Genomic DNA, 14,386 nt, shown 5'->3' on the forward strand with positions numbered 1-14,386 from the left:
CCCTGTCCACCTCCTTCCTACTGCCTCCTTCTCCCTTTAAAACTCTGGGTCACCTCTGTACAAATGAAAGTTGACTTCAATTCACACTAGACTCTTTCCCCTATTTCCCTATTGCTGATTAAAATCTGTCCTTACTACTTTAACTTGTATCTAACATTGTTTATTTTTTGACCCTAATAATGCTTACTTGTTGATGAAGAAATTAAGCCAGATAAGTAACTTACTTTGCAAGACAGCAAAATTAGGAAGTGGTAAAACCATAATTTCAATCTAGACCTGTGTGATAATTACTCTTTGCTAACTACCTTGCTTCTCATTTGGACAAATATGTGCAACTTTTCTTAAAAACTGAGAATATATCCTATCTTGAAGGTTAATCAATGATACAACACTTTAAAATATGAGATATCAGTTTCTGAAAGTCCATTTGCCATTAGAATTCACAACTGAGAAGCCAACTTCTGTTAAAAATTGCATTAAAATAATTCATAAAGGAAACTATAAAAGACTAAAAATGTATCTATATAAAATAAAGATTTAAAAGACAGCATGTTAAATAAAAAGAACATTGACATGTTTTATTTCTGGATTAACGGAATTGGTAATTGAAGAAAATGTTTCCTCATAGAATTTCAGTTAGATGTTTATAAATTCCTTCAGCAAAAGCTACAAACAGAAACAGTATAGACTTGGGAATCAAGGAGACTAAAGTTCTAATCATAGTTCTGCATTTATTAATTATGTAACTTGAGCAAATTACTTAATTCTCTGAGTCTCAGTTTCTTCAGGTACATAGTAAACACAACATTGTGATAGACAAAATTCTAAGATATTCCCCAAGATTTCTAGTCCTTTCTGTACATGCCCTATATGACATTTTTGTTGTTTAATCTGTGAGAGATCTATAAATATGATGCATTTCCATGATTAGGTTCCATTATATGCTAAAATGATATTATATAGATGTAATTAAGTTCCCCAATCAGTTGATTTTGACTTAATCAAAGGGAATATTATCCTAAGTCAGCAGCTGTTCTTAAAAGAGGGTATAGATGTCATAGAGATGTAGTTCTGTTGGCTTTTTAAAAACAGGAAATTGTTACGTTGTGCAACGATAATAAGTAGGCGACCTCTTGGAGTTGACTTGCAATCTCCAACTGCCAGCCAGGAAGAAACCTCAGCCCTACAACCACAAGGAACTGAATTCTGCCAGTATCTGAATCAGCTTGTAGGAGGACCTCTAGCTTCCAAAGAGACCACTTCATTGGCTCCAAATTGATGTTATTCTGGTGATACACTAAGCACCAGGCCTAGCTAACTCATACCCATTCTCCTTTGGATAGCCGAATCACTCTTCTGGTAGAAAAGGAATCTCAGATTATAAAGCCTGAGTTACTTTAAAATGTCTCAGGTCTTTCTCTTATAACAAAGGAAAGGAGACTATAAGATACCACATTATAAGGTACCATATTTTTAAAAATTTCATTTATTTATTTATTTATGGTTGTGCTAGGTCTTCATTGCTGTGTGGGCTTTTCTCTAGTTGCTGAGAGTAGGGGGCTACCCTCTAGTGGCGGTGTGCACGCTTCTCATCGTGGTGGCTTCTCCTGGTGCTGAGCACAGGCTCTAGGGCTCACAGGGTTCAGGTAGTTGTGGCACAGGGGCTCAGTAGTTGCAGCTCCTGGGCTCTAGAGCACAGAATCAACAGTTGTGGCATACTGGCTTAGTTGCTCCACAGCATGTGGGATCTTCCCAGATCATGGATCGAAATGATGTCTTCTCCATTGGCAGGTGGAATCTTTACCACTGAGCCACCAGGGAAGCCCACAACCATCAAATTTTTAATGACATACTATCCTTTCTTCTATTCATAAGATAAACAAAGAAAAATGCATTCCAGAAAGACTCCTTTTTAGCTACCATTGGGTTCCATGACTTTTACCAAAGGAGCATGGGATGGCTATTTTTGGCACAGACCAATACAGTTCATTTCATGGTGATGGATACATTGACATCCAAACACTAGTGTTTCAATCCATGTTAGATGTCTCTTAACATGGAAAACCAGAGAAATGGCTATTTAATGACTACCTTTCTAGGGGTCTTTTCTCAGGGTTGTGCAAGCTAAGGCTGCTTTTGCTGACCATTTGTCTTACCCTAGAGCTTGGGATAAATTCTGAATGTCCTGTGGTATGGATTAAGGAATGACTTAACTGAGAAAAGGGGAAATGTATAAAGCTATGTGCTTATAAGAGAAGGTAATTACCCTCCATCTTCCAATAATTCCCAAAGAACAGTGTTGAGGCCTGGAAGATTTGCTGGAACAAAGTACAGGTTTCTGTTTCAGTGAAGGGACCTCATTCCTCCAATACTTTTCTTATCAGTCAAAGGATACACAAACTCCATGGACACCAAGATTTTGGTGCTCAGTTTTTATAGGACCTTTATGGAAATGATAGCTGCCCAGCACCTCATAATGAGTTTTATAAGAAATCGCAATCTTCCTGCATAAAAGAGAAGCTCACCATTACCACAGAAACTTTTTTTGGATACAGCACTTTCACTAGAAAGAGTTGAATGGATTTGTTCCAGCTGGCTTATTTCCCAGGCAATCCAGAATGAAATATAATCATTTTCTGATAATTCTTCCCCAAGGTTTCATCAAGTATAATTTTTACCTTGGGAATTAGCCTGTCCACATGTTGAATAGGAATAGAGTTCTATTATTTGTCATACCTTCATCCTAACCTCCTATTCCCTGTTTGACTTTGGCATCCAAACTGAAGTTTATCATTCTCCATGGGGGTGTGTCAAAACTGTCTTCTTTTAACATTTTGTTCTGGTATTACATAATAAGCTCTGTGAGGATAGAAGAGTTTTATTTTGTCATCACCACTGACCGCTCTAAGAACAGGGGAAGATGAGTGGAAAACCACCCAGTGCAAAGCCAATTTCTACTCAGGTCCATTCAGATACAACCTATCATTTTCTTGGCTCCCCTGGTGGCTCAGCAGTAAAGAATCCACATGCCAATGGAGGAGACATGAGTCTGATCCCTGGGTTGGGAAGATCCCTGTAGAAAAAAATGGCAACCCACTCTAGTTTTCGTGCCTGGAAAATCCCATGGACAGAGGAGCCTGGCAGGTTACAGCCCAAGGGGTCACAAGAGAGTCAGACACAACTTAGTGACTAAATAACAATAGCAAATAATTTTCTCATTTAGGTCAATGTAATGAAGAAATTTATTGTCTCTTTTTATCCCTTACTCATAGATTTCCAAGTGTCTGGGAGCCCTGCCTGGGAAGACAGTTCTATTTGCTCCCTCAATGGGCCCTTCTTTCAATATACCAACTGAGAAATCATTAATTTGATGTGCCTCAAAGTTTCACCTATTGGTGATACTAAAGCCGGTGATGCCAGGAATGATCTTCTGAAGTCACAATTAGCTCTGATAGTTTCAAACACTGATGACAGTGCTTTCTGTGTAGATAAGTATCACTCCTACCCTCCTCAAGCATTGTGAGTGCAGATGGCGATGATCCCAGTTCCTGAGATGCAGAGGGCCACAATGCAGCAACACATGTCAAGGTTCAGGTGCTGATTTCTACACAAAAGCCAACAACTTCATTTGCAACTGCATTTCCTCACACAGATTCTAAAAATTCAGACACCTTAAACTCTAAGTCTTTTTAGTTCTTGCTTGTTTTTTTTTTTTTTCTACAATTTTACAACATTATGATTTTGTCATTTTGGGCAGGAAGCTAATTTGAGTGAAATTACTTGACTCTAATAGTTTCTCCATATCAATTATCTGTCTTTTTCAGTTAGCTTCCCTTATAATTAATTTTTTATTAGAAGTCTCCTCATTCTCCCACATAAATTGATAAATACCTGCCCTAAACCATTAGTTTTCCAGGTATTCCTGAATGCTGGGATGAATACAGCATTGGCTGAAGTTAGTGATCCCCCTTCTTCCCACTCACGAGATTAGAATCTTAAATATCCCTTTCCAATATGTACTATTTTTCACCTGTTTCCCTACATTGATTGTTAGTAAATTTCCTGAAGAATAAATATGACCAAGTGACTATCTTTAAGCATATCAATGAAAGGATAACACTCTCCCAGATGTATTTCTGCATTGCTGAAAAGTTTTTTAAGAGTATACCATATTTCTGTCCTTTCAAAAAATATAAAACAAAAAATGAAAAAGGATAGGATACTTAGAAATAGGGAAGAAATGCAGCTTCAGGATATAGGCAGACCGGTGACAGATGCTGAGTGAAAAGAGGAAGCTGAACTTTGGGACTGAATATGTAGTTTCCTATGATTCTGAGTGGAAATCTACAACTGATCAACAGAAATGAGCCTACCCCTTTCCCCCATATCTCCTTCCCCAGCCCCATAACTTCCTCACATTCTTTTCAGATCAAAATCTCTATATTCTTCATCTAGAAAGGACTATTTCCTTTTCTCTTCAAACAAAAGGTTCATTTATGTGAACCCTGAAACCATATTTATGATGAAGAGAATGTAGTGCTCTAACCTCCCATGAGACTGTCCTTTAATGGCACCTTCTGGAACAAATATATTCAGGGAACAGCAAGATTTACCAAAATAAAAACAAAAACACAGAGTGGCAAACTGACCTGAGTTTTCTGCCCTTCCATGAAATCGTCTCCCCTAGGCAACTTGAAAAACATTAAGAAAATGAGGAAAAGAGACTGCCAATCAAATATAAACTGGAATAAAATCACTTGCTAGAGCTAAAAGCAATCTTAGCAGATGGTGACTGCAGCCATGAAATTAAAAGACGCTTGCTCCTTGGAAGGAAAGTTATGACCAACCTAGATAGCATATTAAAAAGCAGAGACATTACTTTGCCAACAAAGGTCCATCTAGTCAAGGCTATGGTTTTACCAGTGGTCATGTATAGATGTGAGAGTTGTACTGTAAAGAAAGCTGAGTGCCAAAGAATTGATGCTTTTGAACTGTGGTGTTGGAGAAGACTCTTGAGAGTCCCTTGGCCTGCAAGGAGATCCAATCAGTCCATCCTAAAGGAGATCAGTCCTGGGTGTTCATTGGAAGGACTGATGTGAAAGCTGAAACTCCAATACTTTGGCCACCTGATGCGAAGAGCTGACTCATTGGAAAAGACCCTGATGCTGGGAAAGATTGTGGGCAGGAGGAGAAGGGGACCACAGAGGATGAGATGGCTGGATGGCATCACCGCCTCGATGGACATGGGTTTGGGTGGACTCAGGGAGTTAGTGAAGGACAGGGAGGCCTAGCGTGCTGCGGTTCATGGGGTCACAAAGAGTCGTACATGACTGAGCGACTGAACTGAACTGAAAATTAAATCAATAAAATTTATATTTTAAATTGCATAAGCAATGTTCTTGCTTTTTATTTTTCTATGAAAAATAAGGGAGATTATCTTATTCAAAGCATACTGCAACAAAGAGTGAAACAAAAATGCTAGAAAATCCTCCCTTTTCATGCAGTGAAATAAATGAAATTTCTACCTGGAAAATTATGATCTCATTAGCATCACTGTCATAGATTAATGGCAGTTTTTTGTATGTACCCATTGATAAAAGACTCTTTCTGGCTTTTAATAAAGTACTGTTTATTCCATAGAGTATTTTATAATCTCCCAACCTGATTCTTTTTAGAGTGTTTCAGTTGTTTTTTCCACTGGAGTAATTTTCATTCATTCTCCAAAAAATAATAATCTAAAGTACACTCTGGGTAGCACTGTAGACTTAGATTATTAATGGACTTTTAACTGTCCAAGTTTGTTTTTTTTTAACATAGCAATTATCAAGGGTTAACTATTTCCCCATTAATAAATATTCCTTGACCAGAGAGAAACATTTATGTTATGAACACTTTTATTATTAAAGAATGTAGTACCTCCCAATACCCCGTATAACTTAATGCTATTAGTTGAATATTTTTCCAAACCTTCAGTACAACTGAAATCATCAGGATCAGCTATTCATCAAGTTTTAGATACTTATTTTTAAAAGCAGAAGCTATTCTGATTGTACAAGGTGGACAATGTCATTTGTTCTTCAGTTTAAAAATCAGTGAAAAAAAAAAAAGTATTTTTCATGCCTTTTTGCCTTCTTTCTCTCTCTTTATCTGTTCAGAAGAAAAATTAGTATTGTCAGTAGGCACTATGTACCTCAGGAAAAGTAGAATCCCTTGACAGATGTGCTGCTGCTGGATAAGAGGAGATGATGGACGAAAGTCACTTTACAGAAAGAAGTTTCCAAAATAAGCCAGAGGAAGACATCCAGGATCTATTGGATGAGCTGCTGTGAAGATAAGGCCACAGCCCTGTGCCTTAAAGGAATGAGACCTGGGAGCAGCAGGCAGTTGGCAACTGGATTTAATAAATTTAATCACCTCCTACTTCAGGAACTCTGAATTCACTGAAAGGACACTAAAATGGATTTCTTCTATTAAAATTTAATTTAATAAAATGTCTGAGGCTTTTGCTGCTTACAGGGAGAAACTCTGTTTAAACATTCATGCATATCAGAGGTGACAATCAGTACAACACTCATCAATCAGCAAGAACATTAGTGACTGCATGAATTCAGAATCCTTGAAGTGCCCTGAATTATACCAGGTACTAATCCTCCAGAGAGTGATCATGGAGACTCGGGGGATCTCTGATATAAAAGGTTAGTAAATATCTACCAGGTTCAGTGTTTATTATCAGTGCCTTCTGAATGAATATAAGCCCCATACAGCTTTTGATTTTGTACATACCTATTCCTTCTAATAGATAATGTTCAGGTTCTTTTCGACTAATGTCTATTTCTTCCTATACTCCTAACCCTGATGCATTTTTATATAGGTGATAGTTATTCACTATCCAGTTACAGTGCTTAGATACTACACCCTTATGTTTTCCTCTCACTTCATATTTTGAGATTAACTTCCACAATGACACTATTGTCAAGGAATATGAAGTGATCCCCCTGTAGGTTGCATTTTCATCACTGATACCACTTTTTCTCACTATGGAGTTTGCAGATCACCCCCATTCTCCCTCCTGCAAATTCTGATTATTAAACTCACAAGAAATGTTTAATCAACTTACTTCACAAGCCAGAAATTAAATCTTATGTAGAAAGATACATAATAATCAAAAATCAATATGAACATCTACACTCCCATCATCTTCCCACACTTACCTTCATCTTACCTGGGGGAACATTTTACTTAGAATATTTCTCCCTTCATCTGCTTAACGTGCTAATAAAATTAATGAGGACAGTATTTTGGGGCAGGGAAGAGAACCAGAATTGAATACTCATATCATAATTCCTCTTACACACATACATCTTGAATATGATTATCTAAACTGACTGAGATACTAAAACTTGAAGGCGCCTTGCATGCCACAGATGTTGAATGTGGATTTGTGAGGGAAAAAAAAAAAAAAAGAACAGAAAATAGTTCTGTCTAGGAAGAACTCTCCATCCACTAGATACCTCTGCGCTTCTCAAGTTATTGGTGCTATGTCACGCTGTGTAGTCAGCCACAGGTGTGGCCAACTATCAGAACTGGAAAAGAAATATAAATGAACTAAGTTCCTTTAGACTTGCAGATGATTTTTGCACACATTCTAGAAATGGTACTATTCTTTCCTCTTTTAACTGAATCTCCTAGGATGATAGAGTGAGTGCAAAGCTAGAAGAAAAAAAGAACATTATTGAATTCATTCAATAAATGCTTTTCAGTACCTACAATGGGCTGACATGAAATCACTTGAAATCCCTTTGAGAAGCAGGTAAAGAAGGATACACCAGATACTGGTTAGCCATTAGAGACACTAGACACACAAAGATGATTATAATACAGTACTGGTAAGTACCAAGATGGGGATAAACAGCTGGGCTATTAGCTATCAGAGTAACACAGGAAGACAGCCCATGCAAGGAGAGGGGATAACTTTGGAAGCTTTCTGGAGTTACTGTTGCTGAGCTGAGTGACGACTAGTGAGCCCCTCAAAGGGAAGGTGGAAAGGATGCTCCAGTCAGTGGAGGTTTGAACTAGTTATAAACGAAACAGGCTGTAAAGTTGTACAGGGCAAAGGAGGATCTGAGTCTGAACTCCCTGGTTTAACACCTACTGGGCAGATGACTTTCTTCTAAGTAGCTATCCACCCACTGGCAGCTTTAAAGAGAATGAGAGAGTGAAAAAGAGAAAAAAAAAAAACAAAACAATACTTAGCAGCATTTTACGTACTTATACTCAGGATCTCTATATGCCTGGAGCAAAAAATATTAAAGTTAGGTAATGATTATTGAGGTAGAAAAGAGAGTTGAAGGTTAAAGGACTTTCTGCTAGGAATTACTAGTTGTCGCAGGTTGTAATTTACAGAAGCAGATACCAAGCAGAGTATGGGATACAAGATGTTCATAAGGGATCAAAACATATGAAAGAAATGGTGAAATAGGATAAAGCAGAGGAAGAAGTCAAACTGCGAGGCAAGCACAAGAAAGCCCTGGACAGCCCAGCAGAGAATTTGCAAGTGAGCAGTGCCTTTCAGTTATATACATGGGCCAAAATGGCCATGTCTTTATCTCTTTGCCTCACTCAGCTACAAGTGGACTGTCCCAGGAAAGACATGATGTCAGACAAGGCAGCTCCCAGCTCCCATTTGCTGAGACATGAATTCTCTGCAGTTAGGTAGCAAGTATTTCCTTGAAGGGGGATCTGGGAGGCACATCTCTGCATCTATTGCAACAGTGTTTCCTAAAAGCATGTCCTTCCCTATTCTGGGTGAAAGCAAGATGGCACTTCTCAGACCCTGACAGATGGGCCGGGCACCTGACTGTAGACAATGGAGACCGTACTTGCAAGTCTGTTTCTCTCCTGCACCAAGGAGACTGTATGTTCCGTATGGCAGAACCAAAGGGCAGAGGAGCCACCCTCCACCTGCATTAAAGACCAACTACATGGACATGATTCCGAAGAGTTCAACCTTCAGATGTAATACAATGAGGAATTGTGTGATAAGCTCTTAAGGATGATGGTGACATGATAAGATCTGCCTTTAGAAAGATCAATTTGGCTACAATATGCAAAATTTTGGAAAATCAACGAGGCAGACAATTCATTAGTTACTACTGTTGGAGTGAGACAAACAGGGTAACAAGAGAAAAAGATTTCCAAACAAAGAAAGTGAAGCCAGCTAGGGCTAACTATACTACTGATGACAGGTTGGATGAAGGTCAGAATATGTAGTTTGTGAAGCTGGGGCCTCCTACTGTATTTCCCATAAGATCAGCTTGATAAAACAGTAAGAACATTAAATATTAACTAAATGCCTTTGTGAACTAGTCACTCTGCTACTCATTTTGCATGCATTGCCCCTTTAGCCATCATAGTCATCCTATCTGCTTTGCTGGCAGGAACCCAGCTTTATGAAGGAGCTAGTTTTTTGTGAATCTTTAGGGGCCTTGCCTATCTCCAGGGGTAGATGTTCATCGGTCTATGCCAGTCACGATAATTTCATTTCCCTTATCATGTCTCAGAGAAACAAGACAAAGAGGAAAGCCTAGTGAGAGGCTTCTGGGATTGTTTTATTCATAACTAACGAAAGGGAAATAAAATAGGGATTCACTTGTTCCTGCCTTTGCCACCGCCATGTGATGTCTCTATGTTGGGAGCTATTTGTATTCTTTCTGGGCTGAAAGAGGGAAAGTCTAGAGACTCCCACAGAGAGTGACCAGGAACCCTTACACCATGGAGCCAAGAAGGTAACCAACTCTGATAGAGCCGACCTTGGGACTTTCAGCTATGCAATACAGCACATTCACATTATTCTCATTGTTTAAGCCACTTTTAGTTTATTCAGTGATTTCCACCTAAAGGATCCTAACTGATACACATGTTTTAGTGTTAACAATGTTTGGTGGAGGTAGGAGAAGGAGCAAGGGAATGACCCAAGTTCCCCAAACCTACCAAAAAGAATAGGAAATCCTTTCACAATTTTGGTAGGCACCCCAGTGGAAGGACTAAAAGTTTAAATGCAAGTATTTGCGAAAATAATTTGCTTTTTTCACTTTCTTTTTTCCTGAGACCTGAGCTCAGGCTTTCACAACCTCAAGTTTACTTCTCATATGTAAGACACCTTTTGTTTCATGGGATTTTAAAGTCACTTCATGCTCTGGCCCTTAAATATTTCACTGGCTCCATTCACCACACCATGTGAAGAGTTGTCCTTAGCTCCAAACGTAGCTGGTCAAGAACTGACTACAGAAATTCAATCTTTCACTAGTGACTGGTGTGCAATTCTGTAACACCTAACAGTCTTATGCTCTGTAGATCACAGGACTGGGAATGGCAGTTTCTGTGGCTGCAGATTTTTGAAGGACTATGTTCTTTTGAACAGAAGACCCTGCAACCAAATTCTCAGTCTGTCTTTTGTTTCCACAGTCTCATCTGCTGTTCAGTCTCATCTGTTTTTCCATCAGCATAAAATTATTTGTTTTTTTCCTTCAATAAATACAATCACAAATAGTATAAACTTTAGAAAATGCATTCTTTTTATTTTCACTTTATAGTATCTAAGGCAAGATATTCCTGAAGAATATATAGAACTGGGAAAATTATGTCAGAAAATAAATCAGAGAATGTTAACCAAATCTTAACTCGAGCCCAAACTTATTTTGTTGATTTTCTTTTGGTTCTAAATTGAGCACAAAGATATCAATACATTCTTTTAGCATGATGTTATGTATCCCAAAATGAAATACTGTATTAATTATATATTAAATTTCTCTACTTGGGGTTTACATCCCATGGCTTCTCAAAGACTTTCCTCAAACACTCCCTCTCCTGCATCAATCATTTCTCATTTCTTGGTAGAAAATTACCACCAGCGTACAACTAAGCACTAATACTGGTTTTTTAAAAACTAATCAAATAAAACCTCCCATGACCTTGACCTGAATTATCTTCCTACCACTGTTTCATTCCTTCTCAATTCATTGTAAATTTTTTTGATAAAGAGTCATGTCATAAGATCTTCCATATCCAATTCAATCAAGTTTTCATCCCCTCTATTCCAGAGAAAAACCTTGTCAGCATCACAAAAACAAAGATCCAGTGGTTACAGTTCATTACTTAACCAGATCTTTCCACTGCTTTCTACATAGCTGCTCACCTTTCTTACTAAAACTCTCTCATCCCTTAACATCTAGGACCCTTGTAACTGAGCATCTGAACTGTTAGCTGTTTCATCTCTTCTTTGCTGCTTCCTCTTCTCTTCAACCACTAAATGTCCTAGGCCCTCTAGGAACTTGTTTACTATGACTTCCACATCTGTACCTTAGTATCCAGACTCCAGAATCATATATTCAATATCCACTGAATATTTGTCCACAGGCATTTTAAAAAGCAGCTTAAGATTAACATAGTCAAGATAGAACTCTTGATTTTCCATAGAACTCAACTACCAAACTAGCTGTTTTCTCAGATTAACTTTTTTGAATAACTCCATCCAATTTAAGCCAGACTTTCAGGGATTTTCGTTATTTCTCATTATCCATCAGAATCCTCACTCTCAAATGTACACATACAAATTATCAAGAGATTATGTACAATTTGCCTTCAAAATGTATCCTAAATCTGTCGTTTTCCATTTCTGTTATGTAAACCATCATTGTTCAGATTATCCACAGCACCCTAGCTAATCCCTCTGCTTCCATTCTTCTTTTAACACAATAGCTTTTTGGTTTGGTTTTGTTTTTACTCATTAAATTACTGAAATGTGATTTACATTCGATGAAAAAGCACCTATTTTAAGTTTACAATTTGGTGAGTTTGTCAAATGTATACACCCATATGATCATCAACCCTATGAAGATACGGAATATTTCCATGATAATCCCCTGCCAATTTTCCTTGTTTCCATTTTATCCACCCTCACCTCTGGCTTAGGCAATAACTGACATGCTGCTACTATGGATTAGGTTTACCTACTTTGTAATAGTATATACATGGGTTCATATAGAGTGTGTTCTTTTGTGCCCTAGGTAGCTCAGCACATTTTTTGATATTCATAAATGCTGTGTGCCTAGTAGTTTCAATTTATTGTTTGGATATACCACAATTATTTTAAGAAAACATCAAACAAAATTTTTGTGATCTTAAAGGATAAAACTATTAAATAGGCTATAATTAAAAATATCATCACATGAACTGCCCAAAATTAATGCAACCTAAGAGCCCAGGGAGATGATGCTAGGGAATATACCAAACAAACCATTCATTCTAAAAATCACATAATCAAAAGGATGTATACTTCTGAGCCCATTCTTCAGTGGGGAAGTACTAAGATAGAGTAATTGAACATGATTAATAAATAGTGAATTTGAGGGGAAAGAGATTCTTTTCTAGGATAATCAGCTTGTAAGTAACAAGCTAAAAATGGCATAAAATTCCTTGAAATTTCTTACATAAAATTACAAAGTATCTGAGGCATCCACATTGGAGAAAATATGCCCTACCAGTTAAGGAATGGAAAGTTAGTCATAAGAGCATTTCCAACTAATGTAGTCAATACTACTGTAGTATTAAGCAGACAGAAAGTCCTGCTTTCAAAATGAAATTGCTCCTGTTATCTTTAATAAATGATGTGAGTACTTGAAAGTCTGGATAACCACATAAGGAGTCATTCCCATAACACGTTTCCATTTAATGTGAAATCAGATGGAAGGTGTCCCAAACAACTGTTCAGTATCATTTTTTCAGTTAAGCATTAATCAATTTTATGTTCCACTTGTTGAAAGTGCTCTTTGAAAACACTTTGTATGTTCCATTGTTGGGTGAATTATTCTATAAATTTCAATATGACCTGTTGATTGACAATTTATTCAAGCCTTTTATATCCTTGTAACTTTCTGCAGAAATTTCAACCATAATTGTGGATTTGCCTAATTTTGTTTATAGACTTTTTCAATTTTTGCTTCATAAGTTTTTGAATCTCTATTATTAGAGTTTCAGAATTATTATGTTTTCATGTTGAGCTGACACTTATTTTTTTATGAAATGCTCCTTCTCGTCTTTGTTAATACTCCTAGTTTTGAGGACTTCACTGTATATTTTTCCATCCTTCTCTTAGACAATCTGCAACTTCATATTTTAAATTCATTTTCTCTAGACGACATACAATTAGATTTAGATTTAAAATGCAGTGTAATATTCTTTGGCATTTATTTGAAAAGTTTAGCACATTTATAACTAATCCAATAGTTTATATGGCTGTTTTTAAGTATGATCTGGCTATTTGTTTTCAATTTATCCCATATATATATTTTCCTTTTTAGTTTTATGATTTTATTAACAGAAATGCAGTGTTCACACAAGCTATCCATTCATTTTCTTTGCTGTGCAGACTGGCATTGGGATTGGTGACTCTGACGGCCAGCCAGGCTGCTCTTTCCAAAATGGCTTTGAGTTTCTTGGAGGAGACGATGTGAGCAATCCCAGCACAGTAATGTGTGTTGCGCTATCAGCAGCATTTCAAGTTCCTTGACACTGTGGATGAGGAACTGCCAGAAGCCACTGGGCAGCATGTGCTTTGTCTTCTTGTTTCTCCAATAACCAATGCTGGGCATCAAGATCTGGCCCCTGAATCTTCCATGCACCTTACTATTGATTTCACTGGGTTTCTGCCAATTCCATTTAATTTTGACATAATCGGTCTGACTGGTACTGGATGGACTTCTTGCTCCTCTTTTTGGTAATCTTTGACTTCATGAGAGGTCTGAGGGTGCCCATGATGCCAAAGAGATGGCTACCACCTCCACAGCAGCACCAAGAAAAAGAGTGTGCCATATTTTTTGTTATTAATCTCTGAATTCTTTCTGACTATTTAAATATTTTCATTACTCATTTTTCTCTACCATGGTCTTATCTTACTAGCTTAGCTATAATTTTTAAGTTTATACAGTAGAAGCTCTAGGATTTGCAATATGCCTCTTATCACAGTCTTTCTTCAAGTAATATTATGTCTCTTCAGTATAAAAGGAATATTACTATTATACCCACATCTACTTTTTACTTTATTGTGAAACAATCTACATCTACCTATGTCATAAACCTCACAAATATATTATTTTTTTTAATTTAAACAATAACATATTTTAAAGAAATGGATGTTCTGGGATTTGTGCTGGTACTATCTTAGCTCATGTTTCCTGAAAATGTGCATTTTTAACAGAAAAGTTGCTAGACAGTGTTCTTGGGAAGTTCACCTGTAAGAATGTGAGAAAGGCAAGATCTGGCAGAAGGAGAAGCTGAATCACAATGTACAGTTGACCCTTGAACAATGAGAGCTGTTAAACCACCCTCC

General features: G+C 37.3%; 1 pseudogene; it reads right to left on the reverse strand.

Moving 5' to 3' along the window:
• Nucleotides 1-13,360: 13,360 nt before the first annotated feature.
• LOC145510877 (large ribosomal subunit protein eL32 pseudogene) lies at nucleotides 13,361-13,812 on the reverse strand (annotated as a pseudogene).
• Nucleotides 13,813-14,386: the final 574 nt, after the last annotated feature.

The sequence above is a fragment of the Giraffa tippelskirchi genome, chromosome 6, assembly GCF_054371585.1.
Source record: "Giraffa tippelskirchi isolate mGirTip1 chromosome 6, T2T-mGirTip1v1.2.pri, whole genome shotgun sequence".
Taxonomy (NCBI): domain Eukaryota; kingdom Metazoa; phylum Chordata; class Mammalia; order Artiodactyla; family Giraffidae; genus Giraffa; species Giraffa tippelskirchi.